This window comes from Stenella coeruleoalba (genome assembly GCF_951394435.1).
Source record: "Stenella coeruleoalba genome assembly, chromosome: 15".
In the NCBI taxonomy this organism is placed as follows: Eukaryota; Metazoa; Chordata; class Mammalia; order Artiodactyla; family Delphinidae; genus Stenella; species Stenella coeruleoalba.
In genome coordinates, this window is record NC_137161.1 from 56,836,904 (window position 1) to 56,861,451 (window position 24,548).

The 24,548-nt window shown below is 44.7% G+C and overlaps 1 long non-coding RNA gene across 3 annotated transcripts in view; it reads left to right on the plus strand.

The window, feature by feature from the left end:
* LOC307198605 overlaps nt 1–24,548 on the plus strand; it is a 227,260-nt gene that overhangs the window by 125,169 nt on the left and 77,543 nt on the right. For 2 of the 3 annotated variants that reach the window (XR_013831652.1, XR_013831653.1), the window contains exons 3-4: nt 12,638–12,692; nt 14,002–14,089. This is a non-coding gene — a long non-coding RNA (uncharacterized lncRNA). Of the gene's footprint in view, nt 1–12,637; nt 12,693–14,001; nt 14,090–24,548 lie in introns of those variants that run through there. The other variant, XR_013831651.1, reaches the window with a different exon arrangement.

The following is a 24,548-nucleotide window of genomic DNA, read 5'->3' on the forward strand; positions in this document are numbered from 1 at the left end:
TCACCGGGAGGGTTGATTTCAGGTATGAAAATAAAGCGCGAGGCTCATCGCTGGTGTTTCCTTTCTCCGATTTAGTTTGAAGCTGCAAATGCATTGCCTGACCCACAGCCACGTCAACATCGTAAACCCTGAAAATCCTGTGACTGATTTCCAAGCAGCAGTAAAACTCAAAATCACTCACAAGACTTCTCGTTCCACTTAAAATGTTCCTTGAGTTATTCTTTTCTGTTTGCAAATAGAAAAAACTAAAATGGAAAAAAAATGCTGCTTATCCATACTCTGCAGATGAACATCCACAAGTTGCTGAACCCGAGGCACTGTCTGCAGTGAAGGACAGGCGGAGTTTGCGTTTGCCACGTGCTGGGTTCATTATAATCCCTGGAAAAAGCTGGTTCCGAGAGAGAAATGCTGATGCAGCCCATCTCCCTGTTGCTATGATACGTACCTTATACACAATCCGATCCTGAGATGTGGAAGCTGTTTTTAATGACCAAACGCCTGCCTGTCTTGTGGGAGAGGCTCCATCACTGTATCCTAAGTGCTACCCTTTGTTTTATCTCATTGATGGCTAACGAGACTAGTTGAGTGTCCCCCACAACTTGGCTTCCTTCTACTTGGAAGATGTGAATGGGAGCTTGGACTCAAGTAGGGGAGCCAGTTTCTTAATGAAACGGAGCTCAGGAGGCCAGCAGGGCAGTGAGGGGTGGGCGTGCAAACTCAGGGCATGCTGTTTCTGTGTGTCTTCAGGTAAGTCACTTAACGGCTCTGGTTATAACAAGGACATTCTCCTCGGCTGATTGGATCAGGGATTCTAAGTTCGTGCCCGAGATCATGTGGGGTCTTGTTACAATGCAGATGCTGAGTGAGTGGGTCTGGGGTGGGGCCCGAGACTCTGCATGGCTATCTAACAATTATATGGTGATGCCAGTGCTGTTGGTTCCTGGTCGCTACTTTGCGTAGCCAGCTTCTCAGACACGTGAAAGTGCTTTGGAAACAGAAAGTTATTGTACCATCATAAGGCATTTTACTTGGGAAACACAGATGTGGAAATTTCCTCAGCTGCTTAGCTAAGTAATGCTTACTAAGTACCTTGGAGGTACCTGGCAGTGTACCTGGATGGTAACTCACTAAACTCCAGTGTGGCGATGGGGAGAGAGAGAGAAAGGGAGAGGGAGAGAGAGAAAAGATGTTGGCCTAAAACAGACCTGAGTTTGAATCCTGGCTCTGCTGTTTCATGGTTGTGTGGTCATAAACAAGTCAGATGGCCTCAGTTTCTCTGTCTGTTAAATGGGTATGACGTCACCATCATAGGATAGCCTGAGAGGATTAAATAACATGAGGGTTGCAAAGCACCTGACTCATTCTATCAAGGTATTACCTTAACAGCTGAAGAATAGGCTCAGTGGATTCCAACGCTCTCTTTATCTCCTTTCGGCTGGACCCCAGCTCTTGAAACTTACACTTCTCCTCCCTACCCATGTCTAGAAGGTAGTCTGGGGCAGAGGTTGGGGCTCAACATTTGGAAGTTGTCGTATTATCTCAGCAGTAAGATCTACACCCAGGGTGTCTCCAGTCCTAATTGTATCCTGAGTTGTCAGGGGGAACAGTTTCTGGGGGCCTGTCGATCTTTCTAGAAAGGAAGAGAAAAAGCCTTGAGATGACAGGGTTGTGGACAGGGCAGTCAGGAGGATAACCAGCTGCTGAAACCAGCTCGCTCTGCAGCCAACACTTGAGACACCGGTTGCAGCTTCCCCCTGCTAAGGAGGCCTCGCTTCCTGGGGTGCCACTGCACACTGCATGAAGCCAGCAGGGAGGATGGGCTTCCGCCCCCGACACGGAAGCCTCACCAGCTCCAGGCTGATCACTCTGTGTGCACCTTTGGTCCATGCACCTGGCCTCCGACTAGCGCTCAGGAACCGCCAAGCAGAGAATAGACACCACCCATAGCTTTGGGGGGTTGGGTCACGTGTGCTAGGCCAGTGTGGGGAGCAGCTGGGGTGCAGGAAAGAGAACAATGGACTTGGATATGGACTCCAAGTGGCTTAACACTGTCTGGCCTCAGCTTTCTCATCTGCAAAATGGGACCATAAACTTTGATTCAGAGAGGCAGGGCAGTAGAGGGCAGGAAATCAGCAAGTCTGGATTTATCATAATATGTGGCTCATGGGAGATGAGTTGTCCTCTCTCTGGCCAACTCAACAATCTTCTCCTTTTTTCTCTTCTTGAACGTAGCTATTCTGGTCACGCACAGAAGTTAGAGATCTAGAGAGAGGCATGTGGTTAGAAGAATTGGCTGTTACAGTGTGAGGCAGAGCTGAGTTTGCAGCCCAGCTCTCCAGCCTCGCCTGTGCACTCTCAGTTAATCCATAGCCTCTCAGAGCCTGTTTTCTCTGCGATAAAAGAGCTAGAACAGTCCTACCTTCCCTATAGCATTGTCATAAGGAATAAACGAACTGCGGGTCAGACAAGTGCTTAGCTTAAGGCTTCCATGTCCGCTGTTATTGTGTCCCTCCCTCCCTCCCATCATCCTCCCTCCCTCCCTCCTTTCCTTCCTATTCTCTCTCTCTTTCTGTCTTTCTTTCTTTCTTTCACCCTATTTCCAACTGCTACTTCACCCATCTTGCTAACATCTTCTAAAATGGAACACAAAGAGATTCACTAAGAGAATATTCAAAGTAAAAAGCATCACTCTCCACTGGCCTTGGAAGCCAAAGAACAAGGACGACATCACCTGTCATTTTCCTCTTCGAATAGAAAAGATTCAAGTGGCCCAATGCTTTCAGATGGGACCGCAGTGTCATTAGCATGAGAAAGCAGCCAAGGAGAGGTGGAAACTCTTTGGTGTTAGAGACATTGCACGATCTGGCCGTTACCTGCCTCTGGCCACCTGCTCACAGGCATGAAGGGTGACTCTACAGCATCACACTTTCCCACCTCCATGCCTAGGCCCATGTTGTGGCCACCCTCTGGAATGTTCTTCCCCATCTCATTCATAAATCCAAACAGATCCACCCTCACTTTCTCTGCATCTTCCCAGGCCTGGCCACACAGAGGGGACAACTGTTACACTGACCTTGTTAAACAATCATTCTTCTTCTTTTGGCAACGCCCCTCTCCCATGGGGTTAGGTTGGGGTTGATGCCTACCGTCCATCAGAGTGGTCCATTCTTGTGGACCAGGAAAAGGGGAGGATGGAAAGAGCAAAGGGGGCACTTCGTAGGGGAGTCGACTCCATTTAAAGACCCTTCCTGGAAGTCCCCTGTCTCCATTCCCTGACTTATTATCTGTTTGCATCTCATGTGGCCATACCTGGCAAGGGAGCCTGAGAGATAGAGTTCTTCAGCTGAGTGCTGGATCTATGTTCCAATACTAGCAAATAAGGGGGCATCAAGTAGGCACTGCAACTCTGGCACTCTCCCCATGAATTTACCCACCCCTCAGACGCAAGCGCGAGTTTAAAATAATTTGGGAGCAAAGCACTGAACTTTAGGGCTGATCCTCGACTGTCCTCTTCCAGTCCTCTTTGGAGACCGGAAGTCAGCATGGCTTGGGGAAAGCCCTGTAGAAGGGGTGTCTTGACCTGGATTCTTGTCTTTGCTTGCATGACCTTGGGGACCCCAAAAGTGGGGATTTAATGGAAGCCCCCGCCGGTGCTGGCTCTCAGCTATGCATGTTTCTGCTGTCCTTAAGCTTCTTACCACTGTCTTTGCCTCCCGTTTATAAATGTTTAAAAATATTCGCTTGACACACAGTGGGATTGTAGACTCTTTCATTTCCGAAATGAAAAGCAGCTCACGCATTGTTCAAGAGAAATATTATATTATTGAACAAAGGATGGGTGCATTCAGCCCTTGTTATGCATTCCAGTCTTTGCTACCTTATTGGTAGATGCGTTCTGTGAGGATTTTACTGATGGGGTTTGTAAACAAAGGCAAGATCAAACGCTAGTGTGTTTGGATGGCAAGATTGAGAGATTATCATAAAGTCATCAAATTGCATGCCTGGGAGGTTATCCAGTCTACCCAGTGCCTGGGCTCCTTCTACGCATTCCTACCAAGTAGAAGTTCAACCTCAGCTTGAACTTTTCCAGTGGTGGGAAACTCACTACCCCAATTTCACCATTGTGGAGTTTGTAAGGAAGTTCATCTCATATTGGGCTGGGATTTCTCTCCGTGTGGCCTCTACCCATTGAACTTCCTTTCCACCTGGAACAATTCTGTTCTCCTTTCTCCACAATTGCCCTTTAGTTATGTGAAGATGGAGATGGCCATAACTTACCTGGGTCATTTCTTTGAAAGGCTGAATATCCTTTGATTCTTCAGCCAACTGGCCATGGCAAGAAGGAGAATCAATTGGACTAATAAGTATTTCTCAAAGAACCTCCTCTTTATATTCCAGGCACTTTGATAAGCATGTGTGTGACTTATAACTCTTTGCAATTCAGTGGAGAATTTGTAGAATGTTCAACTAGCAGGGTTTGAAATTCGTGTACCCCCTGTACCTCTCCAGCCCTGTCTCCCACCACTCTCCCCTCTCCCTCCTTCCTCAGCCTCTTTGGCTTTCTAGCCCTCCAACACACAAGCTCCTCCCTGCCTCAGGGCCTTTGCACATGCCATGTTCACTGCCTGGGACGCTTTCCCAAGGTCTTTGTATGTGCTGCATGCTTCTCACCAGGCAGCTCTCAACTGAAGGGACACCTCCTCAGAGAAGCCTTCTTGGACTTTTATCTAAATGAAGCCCCCAATCCCACTTCTGTCCCATCACTCTCCATCCCATTACCCTGCATTATTTTTCTGTAGCACCTTTGCAGTCAATAAACATTTACTGAGCAACTACTATGTACCAGGGATTGTTCTAGGAACTTAGGCTACATTGGTGAAAAAAAACCACAATAATTCTCGCCTTCATGGAGCTTACATTCTCACAGGAGAGACAGAAAATATGCCATATATGTGTGGATAAATTATCTGGTATGTTAGAAGGAGTTAGGAACTATGGAGAAAAAAGCAGGGGATTGGGATATCAGTGGGGTGGGCGGGATTACTTATTAAATAGGGCGGCCTCTTTCAGAGATGAGTTTTGAGCAAGGACATTTCCAGAGATGAGATAATATTTTTTATTTGTGTATATATTTATTGCTTGTTTTTTTTCCTTTCTAGAATGTAAGATCTACGAGGGCAGGGTCTCTTCTGTCTTGTTTCTGTCTGTACCCAGTGCCTGGCAATATCATAGGAACTCAGTGGATTTTTGTGAAATGATTGCCAAATGCCTATATGACAAGATAAGAGGCACTGGCAGAAGTTTTTTCCAAGGTATAATGTAAAATCCACGCAGTTGTCACCTGCATCCCTCACTTCCCCCATGATTTTTTTTTCCTAGGTCTTGCCTCTCACTTTCCTTTCCCATAGAATGGCAAGAAGGATGGAATTGCACCCACTTCTTGCTAACACATCCCGTGATGTGGCTCAGAGCAAGCGCTATCATTCCCATTCTGCAGGTGAAGAAACTGAGGTTTGGAGATGTCCAAGGTCATGCAGGTTTAGTGACAGAGTGTGGATTTGAACCACAGTCCTTTCCACCGATAGGAAGACCAACAGCAAGCCCACCCCCACGGGCTTTTCTGCACCGTCCTCACACCAGAGCTTCCCTGAACAGCAAGGGTGGTGGGTCCTCCCCCGGGGTGGGGGTGCGGGGGCGGGGGGTATCTCTCAGGAGCTGGAATTCCTGATTGCCTCCTCCAACTTGCATACTGAGATGGAATTTTCCCGAGAGTGAACTTGCTGCTTCCCAGCTCTCTCTGAACCAATCCAGTTAGAGCAAATCCTGCTCAGCCTGCTGGATCCTCTTAAACAGAACCAAATAAATAAGCAGTAAGCTTCGAATAATTGGCTTTTGCTTCTCAAAGCCAATTGTTATCAAAATGAATCCTTCATTCTGCCTCTTTCATTACATTGAACTAAATTATCTTTTGGGTCTCAGGGGAAAGATTAACTCTTTTCCTTCCAGATGTCTTCAGGGCAATAGCAACCCTCACTTACCTTTCTACAGAGCTTTAGGATTTACAAAGTCCTTTCATATAAATCATATGATTTTGGTCCAGACATTACAAACCATCCTGTGATGTATAAGGGCACTTAAAAAAATTGGGAATCCACGGATGAATGCATTCATTTTCAAGTAACAGAAAGCTCAACTCCAATGGACATAAAAATAAAGGGAACTTACTGACATAGAACTGAAATACCCAGAGGAAGAAACAGTTTTGGGTGCCGTGCGATCATTACTATGACTTAATTTCTCTGTCTTTTTTTTTTTTTTTCAGTTATTTTGCAAGTCAGATTCATTCTCAGTCTGGCTTCTTTCTTGATTGCAATATGGTTACAACAAACAATACTTTATGCTTTCTCATTCACATCCACAGAGCAGAAAGAGTGTTTTTGTTTCCACATTGCATGCAGGAGCCTGGAGGTTCACCTCAGTTGCACCCGCAGAGGTCACATGCCCACTCCTGAACTAGGGACAGTGGCTTGAGGGGGCTCTGAAAATGCTGATTGGCTTGGAGTCAATTTCCCATAAAGGATATTGATGCCGTTAGGGAGAAGGCAGTGGGTGCAGATGCGGAACAGGCAGCCAACACATTTCTACTACAGATCCATGTTAGGATAGGAAAAATTGAGGATTGAGTCTTTTTTGTTTTTAAATTTTTGTCCATACCCCACGGCATGTGGGATTTTAGTTCCCAGATCAGGGATTGAACCCGTGCCCCTTGCATTGGAAGGCAGAATCTTAGCCACTGGACTGCCGGAGAAGTCCCTGAGGACTGAGTCATTTATTTAAGGTCATTTGGTCACTGGGTATTGCAGCAGAGACTAAAACCCAGACTCACATCTTTGGATTCAGAGATCTTTCCAAACATCAAATTCTCCTCACCTTTTGCCAGTGCTGAATTTGTAATCTTCCTTTTGCCAGAGGCTGGGCGGTACCAGCAGAGTAAGATATTGAGGGTGAGGGAGGACCTCCTTTGTGTCTTGCTGATACCAAAAATTTCACATAATTACTTTCTTTGGGGTTACAGTGTTACTCATGCATTCATTAATAAATGTCCATTGAGCTGGGAACATTGCCTGGCCTGGACCATCTGGAAACCCGTCTCTTAATCAAGAGTCTTCTAGTTGCAAGACATAGAAACCTGTTCAAGCTAATTTGAGCAAAAACAAAAGGAGGGGATTTCTTCTAAGAGTACAGGATTCTCGGTGTCATCCCCTATTCTCCCACAAATTACGTCATAATCTTATATGATGAAATGTTTAATAACAATACACACATTGCTTATTGAAAATCTTCACTGACCCTGGAGGTCTCTGCAGCCTGTTCAGGGCAGATTCTCTGCTCCTGTTATTATATTTAGGTTCAGGGAGCTTCAAATAAAATCTCACCCCGTTTGAATGCACTTCCAGCTAGCTCTTTTAGGCTTAATTAGATGGATGTGTTCAAAAAAAGGGAAGGAACTAGAAAGTTTCTCTGGAAAAAAGCTATAGGGGATGGATTGGAAATCTGCGTGGTGGAGTCTGCTCCCCCCATTACCCGGCTCATTCAGTGGCTGCAGCCTCAGTGCATGCCCACTTTGTACCAAGCTTGCATTCTGAGTCTGGTCCCACAGGTGCAAGCCAGAGTGTACTCTGAGCTTACAGGAGGCGTGTTAGTTTTATAAAGTTTCCTCTACTCACCCCCATGCAAGACCTGGGGCCATGGAAACATTTCTTGGCCACTCAAGTATCCAGAGAGGGGAGGTGTTTCTACCGCTTCATGAAGACCCTAGATGGCCCTTACTTGGGGATGGTAAGAGAGTCGCCTTCCTGTGCATCTGGATTAAATCATCTTGAACGATCCTTTCCAGCTCATGAGCGCCATAGCTTCTTCCTCTTTCCAGAAGCAGAGGAAACCAATGTCTAGATAACTTGATGAGTAGGCAATGAATGAGTGAATGAATGAATGAATGAATTCCTCCTTTGCTTCCCCTATGAATTCTGCAGAGTTTCTCTGCTCAAACTGTGTGGCATCAGAATCAGCTGAGAGCATGTTGGAAACATCGAATCTGAAGCCCCACTTGAGACCAGGCACATGAAAGTGTGAGAAGCACGGCTGTAGAAACTGCTTCTACATCACCTGTATTCCTTAATTGCTTATTTGATTGCTTTTGTATTCATTCAGGAGAAGGGCCAGGACCATGTCTATTCACTAGAGTATCTCTATCTCCTGTGTGGGAGTTGTATCCAGGAGGTATTCAGTAGCTATTAGATGGTTGGATGGATGGATGGGTGGGTGGGTGGATGGAGAAAACAAGTTTCGCTGCCTTCAGGGAGGCTACCTATTCTCGTGGAAGAACGCTGGGGTCAGAAGAAAAGGGAAGGTCACTGAGCAGTTTTGTTGCCACCACATTTCTTGAGCATACTCACTCCCCATGAAACGTCACCAGATAGGTATCAATATCATCATTTTACACCTGTGAAAGTGGTGAGGCTACAATTTGAACCTGGAACAATACTTTTTCTTTCCTGCTGCACTGCCACTCGGTGTCTGTGAGACCTTGGGGATCTGGGGCACAGGCTTTGGCTTCTCCCCGCCCACCACTCACTCTTCCCAGCAACAGCTTCTGTCTGCAAGGAGCCTGCAGCTGTGCCTGAGGGCTTCCCCCCAGTCTTAGGATCATGCTTGTCCTGTGTGCAAGGCGTCAGGAGTGGGGGGATACAACACCATCAGAAGCAGCCCTCAACCAATAGGAACAGGAGTTGGTGCATAAATGCCCCTTGGGTGGGATAACTCTGGGGGAATGTTCTACAACATCTCCTAGAGTCTCACTTGGGATGGAGCCCCAGCGGCCCACAGTGGAGACCTACTCAAAACACATCCTTTATTGGGTTCCTTTCCTTCCCTGTCTCATTTCCTTCTGGTGCTTCCTGGGATCACCTCACAAATACATTGTTTGCATTCAAATCCTTATCTTAGGGTCCCCTTCTCAGACCCCAAATCTAAGACAGGTTCTGTTAACTAAAAACCACTGTAGCCATCTATTCTGATTGCCTGACATTGTGATAAGCACCTTGAGTGCATTATCTCATTAATCTTCACAACATCCCTGGGAGGTAAGTTCTGCTCCAATCTCCAGATGAAGAAATTGAGTCTCAGAAGGGGAAGTGATATGCTAAAGGTCCCCAGGCTGGTCACTGGCAGAGACAAGGTTTGGATCCATTTCTGTTTGTTGTCAAATCTCATGGTCGTTAAGAGGACCATGCCTCCCAAAAGGATTTGGATTATCCCCTGAGATCATGGATGTGAAGATTCTTTGCAAAAACTGGAATTTCAGTTGTCATCACTGTGTTTCTACAATGGGCTGACTTTGTCAAAAGATTTCTTTCCAAGGGGGTTAGGACAAGTCAACAGGGGCAAGGGTGTGAGGGGATAGTTGAAGAGTGATAATGTAAGGAGTCCAAGGGACCAGAGGACAATGGGAAAACATCAGATCTAGGGATAGGGGAGATCTTATCAGTAGAGTAAGATGAGGCTGAATAGATTCAAGGATGAGCTTGGAAAAAGCAGGAATGATCTGGGTCCCTCCGCTGACAGTCTATGTCTGATGCTTGGGTGTTGGAGAATAGCTAAGGAATGTGATAGACAAGTTTGGAAGTAGGAAGAGGGATTATATGTGGTCCATAGCAGTCAAAGTTGAGCACCTGGCCACATAAATAAATTCTAGATGGTGGAATGGCAAAACAGCTTTTATCTTACATGACAACTCTCACTGACTGATAGTAGCTTCTTGGAGCCCTGTGTAGAGGGCAGTTCCGAGGCTGCTTTCCACCTCAGAGTGAAAGAGAGCCAGGATTGATTAGTGATGTCTGCCTGGGGCACAGGAGTGGAGAGTGTGGGTACCAAGGCCACATGGAGGAACAGACTGAATTCCAGTATGAGCCGGAAGAATTCTTTCCGTTAGGATTGAAGCAACATTTACATTTCAAGTAAGCTTTCACTTTTGAATAGGATGATTTTTCCTTGAGAGTTTATCTTTCATTTGAACATATGTGGCTAAACCGAGGCCATATGCAAAATTACAGCTTTATTATAACTCCCTAGAGGCAAAGACAAGAAAAATCAGCACACGATTTACTGAGTAGAACCCACAGAGAAGAGGGAGTGTGTTGAGTGGCTTTCTCCTCCTCCTCCCCTTCTCCTTCTTTTTCTTCTTCTTTTGGGTCACGGTGGCCTCTGTGTTGGGTGGGTTTTGATGATGCTGCGTCTTATCACAGTCCTTTCCAAGTCTGTGATCTCCACCTCCAGGAACTCTGGCTTCTGGGTCTCATCTAAGTGGTAGTGACAAGTTCTGATTGTGGGAGTTTTGTTTTCTTATTGCAATTGGGAAAGGAAGGCAGGAAGCCCCCACACAGGTCATGGTGAGCGGGTGCCTCTGGCTGTGAGGAATGTTGAACACAGACTATGAATAATGCAGCCACATCTGCCCTGGAGTTTGGAGCTCATGTAATTTGCTGCATCACGTAACTTAACTGATGCTCCGTGCAGACCTGTGTGGTGGGGAGATTCAGACTCACACTTTTAGTTTAACCCATAATTGGTACACTTGCTTTCAAAATGCCCTTGGCAAAATGGCCTTTATCTCACGAGATGTTTTGAAATTCTCCTCAAATTCTCATAGGAAATTTGAACATTTAGGTGAAGTCACATGGAATGAACTTGTTATGAATTCAGGTCGGGACAAATTCTGTTCGTATTTAATTAATACGTGTCAGGTTAAATGGTTTAACAGAGTACTCCACACTCAGATTCTATTATAGGAAGTGGCTTTTCTAAAATGAGCCCGGCTTTCAGCAGATTGATGGGGTGAGGTATGGTATTATCTTTCCAGTGCAAAAGGGTGGTTTGGAAACACCATTAGATGGAACATTGCTGTAGAAAAAGGATGGACTGGACTGTAGATTAAAGTAACACAGTCAAATTTCCTGAATTTGATAAGTGTATGGTGGTTACAGAGGTTAAAGTCCTTGTTTTTAGGAAGTACACACTACAGTATTAAGGGATAAAGTTACATGATACATTTAATGTACTCTCAGATGGTTCAGAAAAAGTGTATGTGTGTGTGTAGAGAATGAGAATGCTGAATCATGTGGAGAAATAGTAAAAATTGATGAATCTGTATAAAGAGTGTATGAGAAACAGTATTATTCTTGCAACTTCTCTGTAAGTTCAAACCTATTTCAAAATAAAAAATGAAAAAACTAAAAAAAAAAAAAGAAAAAGGATGGAAAGTCAATTCCTTTGTGTTGGTAGTGGATGCCTGGAACTTAACAGAGAAGATTGAGGTCGAGGTGAGGATCAGTGAAATGGAATGTCAAGATTGATTAGAAATGTCTGCCATGGGCAAAGGAGGAAAGAGTGCACGTGCATATGTGTCATCCCTTCTCCAAGAGGAAGTTGTTTAGAAAAGCAGGGTGGGAGGAACAGACACCAACTGTCCTGGAAGTAAAAAAGAATTGGACAAGGTCCACCCTGACTGCCTGTTACTGGAGGAAAAGTTTTGATTTAGACATTGTCAGGTTCCAGAAAAAGCTAGTCCCTATCCTCCACTGTTGCCTAAGAGAATGAGCCAACTGCATTGTTTAAGACCTAATGCAAATGAGTTTTTCAGGCAGAGGAGAGACAAGAGAAAGAAGAGCAAATTCTTTCTTTTGGCACCCAGCAATGATGAGCAGAAGTATAAAAGAAATGGCTTTGTGGGAACACATCAAGCATGGCTCTGTGATTTTCATGGAATTTCCATGTCTTCTAGAGCCGTGAAGTGGAAAGTGTTCATTGAAGTTTGGATATGGATTCAAACACTGACCCCATCACATATTACCTAAGTAACTTCGGACAGGTCATTTGAACATGCCGAGCCTAATTTTCTTCATATGTAAATTAAGACTAAAAATACAAAATCTACCTAACTGACGAGGTTTGGCCAAGAGTGGAATACTAATACCTCCCGTGTGGAATCAGCACATGTGGATGTGACTAGTACAGTCAGGCACGTAGTGTATGTCTGATAATATGAATTTAAACAGGAACAATCCCGGCTTCCCTGGTGGCGCAGTGGTTGAGAGTCCGCCTGCCGGTGCAGGGGATACGGGTTTGTGCCCCGGTCCGGGAGGATCCCGCATGCCGCAGAGCGGCTGGGCCCGTGAGCCATGGCCGCTGAGCCTGCGCGTCTGGAGCCTGTGCTTCGCAACGGGAGGGGCCGCGGCAGTGGGAGGCCCGCGTACCGCAAAAAAAAAAAAAAAAAAAAAAAGGAGCAATCCATTTAGGGTCAGACTACCCTGGCTTTTGCTCCTATCCTTAAGGTTCTGGAACGCTTCTTTTCAGAGGTCATGCTTTCCAGAGTGTCTCTAGAAAACAGAAAGACAGCTCGAGGTCCTAGTGGCCTTGGTCGCTTTATCACCCTTGTGAATTTCAAGAGACTGAAGGAAAAAGTTGTGTGGTGGTTTGAGTTGATCTCAAAGGTGATGATTTGGCCAGACTGCCTAGATCATTGAATCCTCTTCTTTATGCATGTCCTGGATGTTGAGTTTAGCTTCTTGATTTTCTGCAGGTGGGAGAGAGAGACAGCGACTGCCCACCACCCCAAGTCTTTATGAAGCCCCAAGGTAAGGACCACTGCCTGATAACTTTCTCACTGTCTTGTTCTTTCTGGAGCCAAGTTCTGCATGTCATTTTTGATGTTCTGGAGTCATGAAACACTTATAGGAGAATGAGGTTTCCATCATTGCCATAAATGGCCTCACGGTGGAATGGCCTGGGGGGCTTGGCAGGGTAGTCCTTATCCCCGTAGCTCCTCTAGCAGAAGGAAAGTCTGTGCAGACGTCTGGCCCTACAACCCTCTCTGCCTTCAGGTGATTCACAAATTGCTAACAGTCAATAGATGGAGAAATCGAGGGTTCTTGCTTGTATTTTCACCACCTTCCATTCTGGTTGAATACAGTTGAGCTTCTGTGTTAGTAACACATCCAAACAGTAGATTTTTCTGCTAATACTATGCCCAAGGCCAACTCATCATCACTCCATCCTTGGCTCTATCTGTGCAGACACCTGGTCTACCAGGGTCCTTCCTCACTTTGGAATTTAAGCACAGTAATTATTATTTTTTCCCCAGTCTGGTTATTGAGAAAGGACCAAGGCTGGCATTTAGCTGCTGCCTCCTGCTTCTCCCTTTGCAAGCTGAGGAGGTCTGGAAATCTGTGCCCAGAGTCATGCACCCACTGGGCTTCGGGATTGGGTGTTTTCCAACCTCTTGCCCACAGAGAAGAAAGACCATGCTCTCTGGGCCTCTTTGAGAGCACTGAGATGGGGGGCACAAGAGGCATCTCCCCACAGGCAATCAAGGGAGAAGCTAAAGCTGAGTTTTCTGTTTTCTGAAAGCAGCCTTTTCTTTCCTTCCCCCTCTGGGGAAATTAGCTTGCTGGCTCAGAAAGGGAAAATAAACAAGTCTAACCTGAAATATGCATTAGAGTTTAGCTATTTTTGGAGGTTTCCAAGATTGAAAATGGCTGAAGCCTGACCGTTCCCATCTGCCCCGAATTAACTTTCAGAGGTTTTGGGGGGAGAGTGAGGGGCCCGTGGACCATCAGAACAGTTGAGCTGAGATTGGCAGTGATCTGTGGATCTGGGTGAAGGAACTGTGGCTATAGCAAGTCCATTCCTCTTAGCGACTGGCTCAGAGAGGACGTTGAGAAGGAAGTTGTTGGGATGAGCAGGGATTACCTCTGCTGTAGACCCACTGCCTGTGACCCACCCCCTGTCCCCCACAAACTCATATGTTGAAGCTCTAATGTGATAGTATTGGGAGGTGGGGGCTTTGGAAGGTGATTAGGTCATGAGGGTAGAGGCCCCATGATGGAGTTAGTGTCTTGATAAGAAGAGGAAGAGAGTTAGTTCTCTCTCTCTCCACCACGTGAGGATACAATGAAAAAACAGCCAGTGCAAACCAGGAAGAATACCTCACGAGAGACCAGATCTGCTGGAGCCTTGATCTCAGACTTCCCAGCCTCCAGAATGGTGAGCAATATATGTTTGTTATTTCAGCCACACTGTCTATGGTATCGGGTTACAGCAGCCCAAATGGACTAAGACACCCTGTGAGCTCTCTCTGCATCCAGAGCCTCTAGTAAGATGCCTGGCACATAGTAGGTGCTCAATAAACGTTTGCTGAGTAAATGGGGGTGAATGTGAGGAGAACAAGTGTTGAACCCTTGTTGAGGGTTGCCTCTGTGCTTTATGTGCTATCTCCCTTTAAGACCCATTTTACAGATGGGAAACTAGAGGGGAGAGCACACATTATCAGTACCCATCACTTCCCCTGTCACCTACTCTGTTCTGTACCCACCTTGGCACCTGTAGCTCTCTGCCTGGGGCCTGGCTCTCAGCCCCCCATGTGAGGCACCAGTGTCAAGGAGGTAAAGCCCCAGGGAGAATGATGAATGGGGATTGGAGGCTAAACACTCCAGGGTCTTCTCATGTCAGGTGGGGCAACTCAGAGGTGTCTCCTACACCACTGCTCAGTGTGGCCGGCCAGGTGTGGACCCCAGGTGCCCACAGCAATGACCTGCTTCTTAATGCACTTTTCCTGGGCTCCTCTCCTTCCCGCCTCACACCCTGGACCACCCCCCAAATGCACTAGTCACTCTGAAGTTCTTATCTCAGGCCCGGGGGGCTCCAGCCTGACGCAGAGGAGCTACGTGAGCCAACCCAGGGCAGGGGACAGAGAGACAAAGAGTGAGAGTGGGGGCCACGCCTGCCTCTCTTCCCCTTCCCCACCCCTGCTGCCCTTCCTCCGGATCCTCCCTGTGGGGAAGCCGGGGGGCAGCTGGAGCGCCTCTCAAAGCACACACAGATGGCCTTCTGACACACTCACTTGGGAACGGGGGGGCAGTGTAGTTGGAGGTGACCTTGACAGTGCCTCCAGAGACGAGGGTCTGAGCCTTGACCTGCCTCCCAGAACAGTGTGACTCAGGCAAGCCCCTCTGCCCTCTGGGCCTCACGTCCCCATCTTTAAAAGGAGGTGACTGGAAACAACCCACATATCGATTGACGGATGAATGGATAGACAGACGTGGTCCATCCGTACAATGCGATATCATTCAAACATTGAAAGGAATAAAGTACTGATGCATGTGACAACATGGATGAACCTTGACAACAAGATGTTATGTGAAGAAGCCGGACACAAAAGGTCACAGGTTGTGTCATTCCATTTCTATGAAGTGTCCAGAATAAGTAAATCCACAGAGACAGAACATAGATTAGTGATTCCAGGGGTTGGGGGAAGAGGGTAATGGGGGTGCCTGCTTAATGGATCTGGGCTTCTTTTTGGGGTGATGAAAAATGTCTTGGAACTATATACATAGAGGTGTTGCTTGCAAAACACTGTGAATGTACTAAAAGCCATTGAATTGTTCCCTTTCAAATGGTTCATTATTTTATGTTAGATAAATTTTCCCTCAAGAAAAAAAAAAAGGACGATCCAGTGGTCCTCATTCCCAGGCGTCATATTCGGGTCCCCTGGGAGCTTTAGAAATACGGATGCCAGCCCCACCCCCAGGGATTCTGATTCCATTAGTAATTTCTAGAATTGCTCTGGAGATTCTAACCTGCTGCAAGGTTCAGAATCGCTGAACAACCTGTAAGGTTCCTGCCAACTTTATGCTTCCCTGTTAAGTGTGAATTTAAGTCAATTCATCCCTTCTTTGGTATATTTAATCTTCTTTGTGGAATAAAAACCTTAAATCATTTTTTTGGGGGGTAAAGCTATTACAGGCATGGGCTTGTAGGAGAGGTAACTTCTGGAGTGGGGGTGATGGTAAAGGGAGAAGGAGAGTTTCTAGGTGCCTTTGAAATTACCTCTCCCCCCAGCACACTCGATCCAGCCTCTTTTAGCTACAGGAAAGCATCTTTTCCACCAGCACACTTATTCTCAGCGTATTTAATACCTAAAACCACACATACAACATTAATCATTTAAAGGTATTGAGACTTAAATGGGTTCAATTCCCTTCAAACACGTAAACTGAGGACCTACTGTGTGCCAGGCATTGTGCTAGGTGATGGTGGAGATGAGAGAGGAGCCAGGACGAATCAGAACTCCCACCATCCAACTGTGGAAGACAAAAGCATCGTAAAAGAGAACTATAACATTCCTGACAGTGGATAACCTGGATTGACAACCTACTGTGTGCAAGGCCCTTTATATGGACCATCACATTCTAAGATGGTTAAGTCATCTGCTCCAGGTGTGATGCTAATTTTATGTGTCAACCTGACTGGGCTAAGGGATGCTCAGATAGCTGGTAACGTGTTATTTCTGGGTGTGTCTGTGAGGGTGTTTCTGGAAGGGGTTAGCATTTGAATCAGTAGACTGTAGAAAGAAGATCGCCCTCACCAATGTGGGCGGGTATCATCCAATCTGTTGAGGACCTGAATAGAACAAAAATGCGGAGGAAGGGCGAATCTGCTCTCTCTGCTTGAGCTGGGACGTCCATCTTTTCCTGTCCTTGGACATCGGTGAGCCTCATTCTCTGGCCTTTGGACTCGGACTGGGACTTATACAACTGGCTTCTCTGGTTCTCAGGTTTTTGGGTTTGGACTTGAACTACACCACCCGCTTTCCTGGGGCTCCAGCTTGCAAATGGCAGGTCGTGGGACTTCTCAGGCTCCATAATCCCATGAGCCAATTCCTTATAATCAACTTCCGTTTGTATATTTCTATCTGTATCTTACCAGTTCTGCTTCTCTGGAGAGCCCTGACTGATACACCAGGTTACACGTCAGGGAAGTGGTTGTCACAGAATATTAGCTCCTGACCACTGTGTTTTCCCTCTTGTGTTTCCAGGGCTGACTCTAACCCTGCTGCTTGGAGACTTGAGTGGCATCAGGAGAACAGAGAGGAGGGGGTGATTCATATTATAGGAGGGGTACCTACCCATAATTGTAGTCACCTAGAGCTTTGTTGTCCAACATGATGGTCACGGGCCACATGTGGCTGTATGACTTTAAATTAATTAAAATTAAATTAAACAAAAATTCAGTCTTTAAGTCACACCAGCCACATTTCAAGTGGTCAAGAGCCAAACACAAATTTATTATCTTATGGTTTGGGGCTGGGGGGATCAGAAGTCTGAAAAGGCTCTCCGTGGGCCAAAATCAAGGTTTTTAGTAGGGATGCATTTCTTTCTGGAGGCCCTAGGGGAGAATCTGTTTTCTTGTTTTCCACCTTCTAGAGGCTGCCTGCTTCCCTTGCCTCATGGCCCCTCCTCCATCTTCAAAGCCAGCAATGGGCAGCTGAGTCTTTTTCATTGACGTAACTCTGACCTCCTCTCCTGCCTCCTCTTCCACATTTAAGGATCTTTGTGGTTACATTGGACCCATCTTGATAACCCAGGATAAGACCCCCACACCCCCGCAAGATCAGCTAATTAGCAACCTTAATTTCACCTGCTACTTTAATTCCCCTTTGTCATGTAACATGACATATTCACCAGTTCTGGGAATTAGGGTGTGGACATCTTTGGGAGATCATTATTCTGTCTACCACCCCATCTAGTGTACTAGAAGAAGCACAGCAAAAGATATATAGGGACTTCCCTGGTGGTGCAGCAGTTAAGACTCCGAGCTCCCAGTGCAGGGGACCCGGGGCTCAATCCCCAGTCAGGGAACTAGAGCCCACGTGCCTGCTACAACTAAGAGTTCTCATGCCACAACTAAGGAGCTGGCAAGCCACAACTAAGGAGCACACATGCTGCAACTAAAGAGCCCACCTGCTGCAACTAAGACCTGGTGCAACAAAAAGAAAGAAAAAAAAGACATAAAATTCATGTGTGTGGAGGATGAGTGGCTGGTGAGAGGTGATGAGAGGCTTTGTGATTTGAAAAGCAGTATAAAGAGGGCTTCCCTGGTGGCGCAGTGGTTAAGAATCCACCTGTCAATGAAAGGGACATGGGTTCGAGCCCTGGCCTGTGAAGATCCCACATGCCGCGGAGCAACTAATCCCGTGCGCCACAACTACTGAGCCTGAGCTCTAGAGCCTGCAAGCCACAACTACTGAGCCCACATGCCACAACTACTGAAGTCTACGTGCCTAGAGCCCGTGCTCCGCAACAAGAGAAGCCACTGCAATTAGAAGCCCGCACACAGCAGCGAAGACCCAACAGAGCCAAAAATAAATAAATTTATTTTAAAAAAAAAGAAAAGCAGTATAGAGTTTTCTGGATTTCTGAAGTCAGACTGCCTGGTTTTGAGTCTTGCATCGAGACCTTGGACAAACGTCTCTAAGCCTCAGTTTCCTCGCCTGTGAGTGGAAATAATGACAGACCCCTCCCCCCCATCTCTTGGTGAGAATTAGAAGCGATGATCCATGTAAAGGCTTGGCAGATAGTAAACCCTGAAATGTCAGGTACCATTTGGAAGCTAAAAATGCCTTCACATTACAGTGTGAATGTGTTCTAGCTTTGAAAATAGCTCCAAATTCCATTTATGTTAAGAACTACATTCTGTTCTCTATCTCTGTGTGTGAGATGGCCCCTGGGAATTGGGTGGTCATCAGTGCCGTGAGGAAGGGAGTTCTGCCTGTTCCCAAGGCCATGACAGGGGGCTGGGTGATCCAGAGAGCCTCCCTCAGCCATCTGCTAATAGCCTTGGGGACCTGAAGTTCAAAAGCATGTTATGCTTCTACAAATCTAATAGAAATACTTCCTTCATCTCTAGTGCAATTAAATTAGCTACTGCTGACGTATTTCAGGAAATTCCTAGAATTCCCAAGTTATAAAGGAATCTATTGGAACCATTCTAATGATGCTTGCTTATTCTTTATGGTAGTTGGCTAAAATAGTCATCCCTCTTTAAATGACCCAGAGATGGCAACTGAACTACATTTTGTTTTTTGTTGCTCTGCACAGCTTGTGGGATCTTAGTGCCCTGGGGTAGAACCCAGGGCCCTGGCAGTGGCATCCTAACAACTGGACTGCCAAGGAATTCCCTGCACTACCTTTTAAATTAAAAAAAAAAAAAAAAAAAAAAGGAATGGGTGATACATGCACGTGGTATATAAAAGGGTATGCTGCCTCAGCAATGCATTTCCCCTCTCCAGAGTCAACTATTGGTATTGGGTTTCTTGTGTGTCCTTCCAGATATATTCTGTGCACTTCCATCCTATACATTATGCCCTATCTGTTCCCCCCCACCTCCGTCGCCTACACCAGCTTACTATATTCACCGTTCTGTACCTGCCCCACCCTCCTGGTCAATTTTAACAATGTATCTTAGAGACTGTTCTATATTGCTACAAAAGCAGTATTCCATTTTAAGCACATACCATAATCTATCTTACTGATGATTTATTTATAGTTTTTAGGTTATGCTCACTATTTCACTATTGCAAGCAATATTGCAAATAACCTTTGTATTTACAGAATTTCACGCAAGTCCAAATATGATAACTTTTTCCAGTGGAATTGCTGGGTCACATAGTATGTGCATTTTTAACTTAAAAAGTTTGTGCCACTGTTGGTGGGAATGTAAATTGGTTCAGCCACAATAGAAAATAGTCTGGAGGTTCCTCAAAACATTAAAAATAGAACTACCAGATGACTCAGCAATCCCACTTCTGGGTACATATCCAGAGGAAATGAAGTCATTATTTTGAAGAGATATCTGAACATCCATGTTCATTGCAGCATTATTTACAATAGCGAAGATATGGAAGCAACCTAAGTGTCCATTGGTGGATAAATGGATAAAGGAAATGTGATACACACACACACACGCACGCACACACACACACACACACACACACACAATGGAATGTTATTCAGCTATGAAAAGAAGGAAATTCACCCATTTGTGACAACATGGATGGACCTTGAGGGCATTATACTAAGTGAAATAAATCAGATTGACAAAGACAAATACTGTAGGATTTCACTTGTATGTGGAATCTAAAAAAGAAAAAAGCCAGATGTTGCATAGAAACAGAGAGTAGAACGGTGGTTGCCAGGGGTTGGAGGGTGCGGAAATGGGGAGAGGTTGGTCAAAGGGTACAAACTTCCAGTTATGAGATTAACAAGTTCTGGGGATGTAAGGTACAGCATGGTGACTATAGTTAACAATATTAAATTGTATAGTTGAAAGTTGCTGAGAGGAGATCTTAAATGTTCTCACCAAAACAAAAATTGTAATTATGTGATGTTAACTAACCTTACTGTGGAAACCATTTTTCAATATATACCTGTATCAAAAAAAAAAAAAAAAAAAGGTGTGGGGCAAATTGCGCTTCATAGAGGTTTATCAATTTATCTTCCCATCAGCAATTGTGAAAATGACTATTTCCCAAAACCTCAGTGACAATTCATTATCAAACATTCAGATTTTTGCCAGTTAGATGTTAAAAATATATTATTATAGTTTAAATTTACGTTTACCTTATAATTAGTGTGGGTGACCACATTTTAATATGTTTAAGAACTATTCATATTTTCTTTTCAAATGAAGGATCCTTGGTCCATTTTTCTATTGAGTTGTGCATCTTTTTCTTATTGATTTCTAGAATTTCTTTATATATAGGAAATGGCCTTTTCCTTTGGTTCACACAACTGTTTTCCCCAGTTGTATCTTTTTCAACTTTGTGGATTTTAAAGGCAGAAATCGCTTATTGTATTTGTTCAATATACCTTTTTAAATATGTGGATTTTGAATTTTATGTCGTCCTTAATGTTTTCTGGTCATCAAGAGTTTATAAAAAGATCGCCCACGTTTTCTTTTAGTATTTTAATGGTTCTATTATTTTGCGTTTAAATCTTGGCTCCATCTGGAATTTGTTTTAGCTCAAAGGTGTGAAATAAGAATTCGACTTTATATCTCTCCAGATGGTTTTCCAGTTGTTACCATTTATGGAGTAATCTGTCTTTCTCCCACTTATATGAATGTGAGGCCATTATATATGAACATCATGTATGTACTGGGGTCTATTTCTGGATCTTTTCTTCTGTAACTCTCTACCCCTTGAGGTATCTTAGTCGGTCTTTGGCGATCTCCAGTGCTTTTTGTCCCAAGTCCTCTAAAACACAAAAGGACGTTCCTGCTCTTCTGACTGCATTCTAGACTTTTGCGATGGCTTCTACTTGGGAGTAAAATCATGCTTGAGATGCTAATTAGAAAGCAGGGCATAGGATCAGGACATTCCTCCCCATCATTAGGCACAATCATACTCTTTCAGGATTCAGAGGCTTAAATTGCTGCATTGGAAAGATGCAATGAAAGATGAGTTGATGTTCCCTCTTGTGGAGGACCAATTGATGATAATAACAATAATATAGATGATTATAAACTACCATCCTGGTGGTGCTAAGCAGTTGAAATATGTTAGTCCATTGATTCTTCCAACAACTGATAAATTAGCATATTTATCCCCATATTACATGAGAAGGATGTGAAGGGAAGTGAAACTTATGAGACAATACAAAATAGAGGAGGGGTTTAGACCCAGGTGTAACTGATTCCAAGGCTAGGACTCTTATCCATTCTGTAATGCAGGATCTCTGGCACAACATAGCCAATGAAACACACTTTGTTCACTTATTCTCTCCTTCATTGATTTGCTGCATAATCACTTTGGAGCACTTGGTCACTATAAATAGGAGTCAGAAAATCATATGTCTCCAGGGGCAAGCAGGTGACATAAATGAAATTGCCCAGATGGGGGACGATAGGGAGTGGTAAAGACTGGCAAATGAGAGAGCACCTGTCACATCTAAAGTTGGCACTGTCCCTCAGCCCAGAGCATTGTTGCCGTGGGAGAAGGTGAGTTTAGTGTTGCCCAATCTTCAGATTCCCAAAAGGAACCAGAAATCCAGATTTTTAGGTGAAACCTCCTGATTTTTAGATGTCATCAAATTAGAAAAATCAATGTATGTTCTTTAAAACTCAATACTTAGTTCTAAAAGATTCCTTGTAGAGAGGGCATTAAACAGAGATATTGATTCAACCAAATTTGATTCAGCAATGGAAGGGAAAGAATTACTGATACACGTACAAAATGTGAATGAATCTCAGCAACTCTGTGTTTAGTAGAAGAAGGCAGACATAAAAGAGCACATTGCCATATGTCCATTTATTTGAAATTCTAGAACAAGCAAAATTAACCTACGATGAGGGTAGGGATTGACTGGGAAGGGAGTGAGTACCCTTTCAGGCATGGTAGTAATATTCTATATCTTCATAGGGTTTGGATTATACTGATACTTGCATTTGTCCAAACCTAGTGCATGTACACTTGAAAAAGTGTGTATTTCAATGTATGTAAATTGTATACAAAAATCTATTAACAAATATCGAACTCTAGTTAATGACAATGATCCCGAAGTATTTCGGAGGAAGTATATGGATATCTGCTATTTATTTTGAGATGAACTAAGAATAAGATGGATTAAAGGATGAGTGGAGGGATGGATGAAAAGATACGTATGTGATACATCAAGCTTAGTAAAATGTTAATGCATCAGTGTTGCTGTGCATTGAAAATTTTCATAATAAAATGTTGGGAAAAATCAGCAAAAATAAAAACCAATAAGAAACTATGTGTGAGCTTAACATACACACACACATAACCCTGTGGGCTAGATCGGGCTCATGGGCACCAATTTCAAGACTCTTGCTCTGTCCCATCATGCGTCCCCATCACCCCATTACATGGTGTTGTCTCAGCAAGTTGATTGTAAGGGGGTCATTCCTGCAGTCAAGCTCGTCGTTCTGCTATCCACCCTGCACAGGGCTTGATAGATCTGGCACGCTTCAGTTAGTGAAGGTATGAGAAAATCCATCACCTGGTGACATCATTAACATTTCTCCAACATGACCTGCCTGAGATAAAAGTGAGCCTGGCCTCCTTCTCATCAATCAAGGGGAAAGAAGAAAACTGTTCTGGCGACACAGCTCCTTAGCTCCTTCTGCTAATCCATCTTGCTACATCCGCACTCTCTCTACATGATATTTAAATTCAGAGGGGACAAATATTAGCCCAGCACAGTTCCTTCATTAGCGAACAGGGTTTCAGAAGAGTGTTTGCAGGCTGCCTCTCTGTTCCCAGTGTTGGCTGAGCAGAAAGCAATCTTCACTGGTCAGCAGCATTTCAGAGCAAGGGGCTGTGTCTGTGTTGAATACCTACTGTGTGTCCTTGGCTGTGGTTGGGATAATAGAAAATATGACCAAGGAGTGTCAGTCTTGGAGGCATTGCCAGAACTATAGGGAGAAGGGAACAGGAGAGAGTACTTTCTCCTCTAAACACATTCCCTAAAAGCTGTACCTTTTCAATAATTTTAAAAGGCAACTTGTCATCATAACGATAGTTAAGACTATGATGCATACAATTAGACAAGGAAAGTGTCAGTCATGTAAATACGTGATTGACGTATCAGAGGTCAAACCTGCAGACATTTCTAGATTGCAGTCAAAACATAGCACCTTTTATGGGCTTTTCCCTTATGCTAGTTGAATTATTCACTGGAATATTCACTCCTTCTCCCTGAAGGAGAATGATGCTTCCCTTCCTCAATGATGTCATACTTTTGACTTGCTTTGGCCAATGAACTGGGAGCAGAAGTGACATGAGTCATTTCCAAGCAGAAGATGTAAGAGGCATGTTCTCTTTTCCCTCTGCCAAAGCCATGTCTCAGACTGTGGCTGCTCCAGCAGCCTAGGTCCCAGAGAGAAGAGATGTGGAGCATAGCTCTCTGCTGGCCATGGTGTATAGAGAGGATGAATGAGATACAAATATTTGTTATTGTCAAGGCTTTGGGCTATTGGGGTCATTTGTTACTGCAGCATCACCTAGCCTACCCTAACTGATGCACTCCCCAGCCAGCAAAGGAGGTTCCTGCCCAGGTGCCACAGGTAGGACCCTCTTGACATTATGACTTCTCCATAAAACTTCTGTGTAGTTTTGAAATAACAAGGACTACACAGTAGAAGCTATCTTGGGTAAAGATAAAGATAAGATAATTTAGGTGCAATTATGTGAGGCGAGAGTGGTTGCTAAGGGAAGAGATCACGTGGGCTAGCGGAGATGAGTATAACTGTTAGGGATGACGGAACACAGGGCAGTGGTCTAGGGTTCAACAGACTGGGCTTGAGTCCTGGGTCTACGCTTCATTAGCTGTGTGGCTTTGGACAAAGCCCTTGGTGTCTCTGATCCTCTGTACCTACTAGATGGGGTTTTTGTGAACTAAGTCATATGGAAGAACTGGGTCACCATCAGGGTTCTTGTTGCTTTTTCCCTCTTCTTTCTCCTCTTCCTCCTACTCTCCTAATTGGCCTGAATGATAATACAGAGGAAGACTAGGAGATTGTAAGTGTAGCATGAATAACACAGAGTGTGCCTGGAGATAGAGAGTGCTCCAACCTACTCTATGGAGGGGCCTTGTGCTCAGAGTTTCTGGCAGACTCATTTGGATCACAGCTCT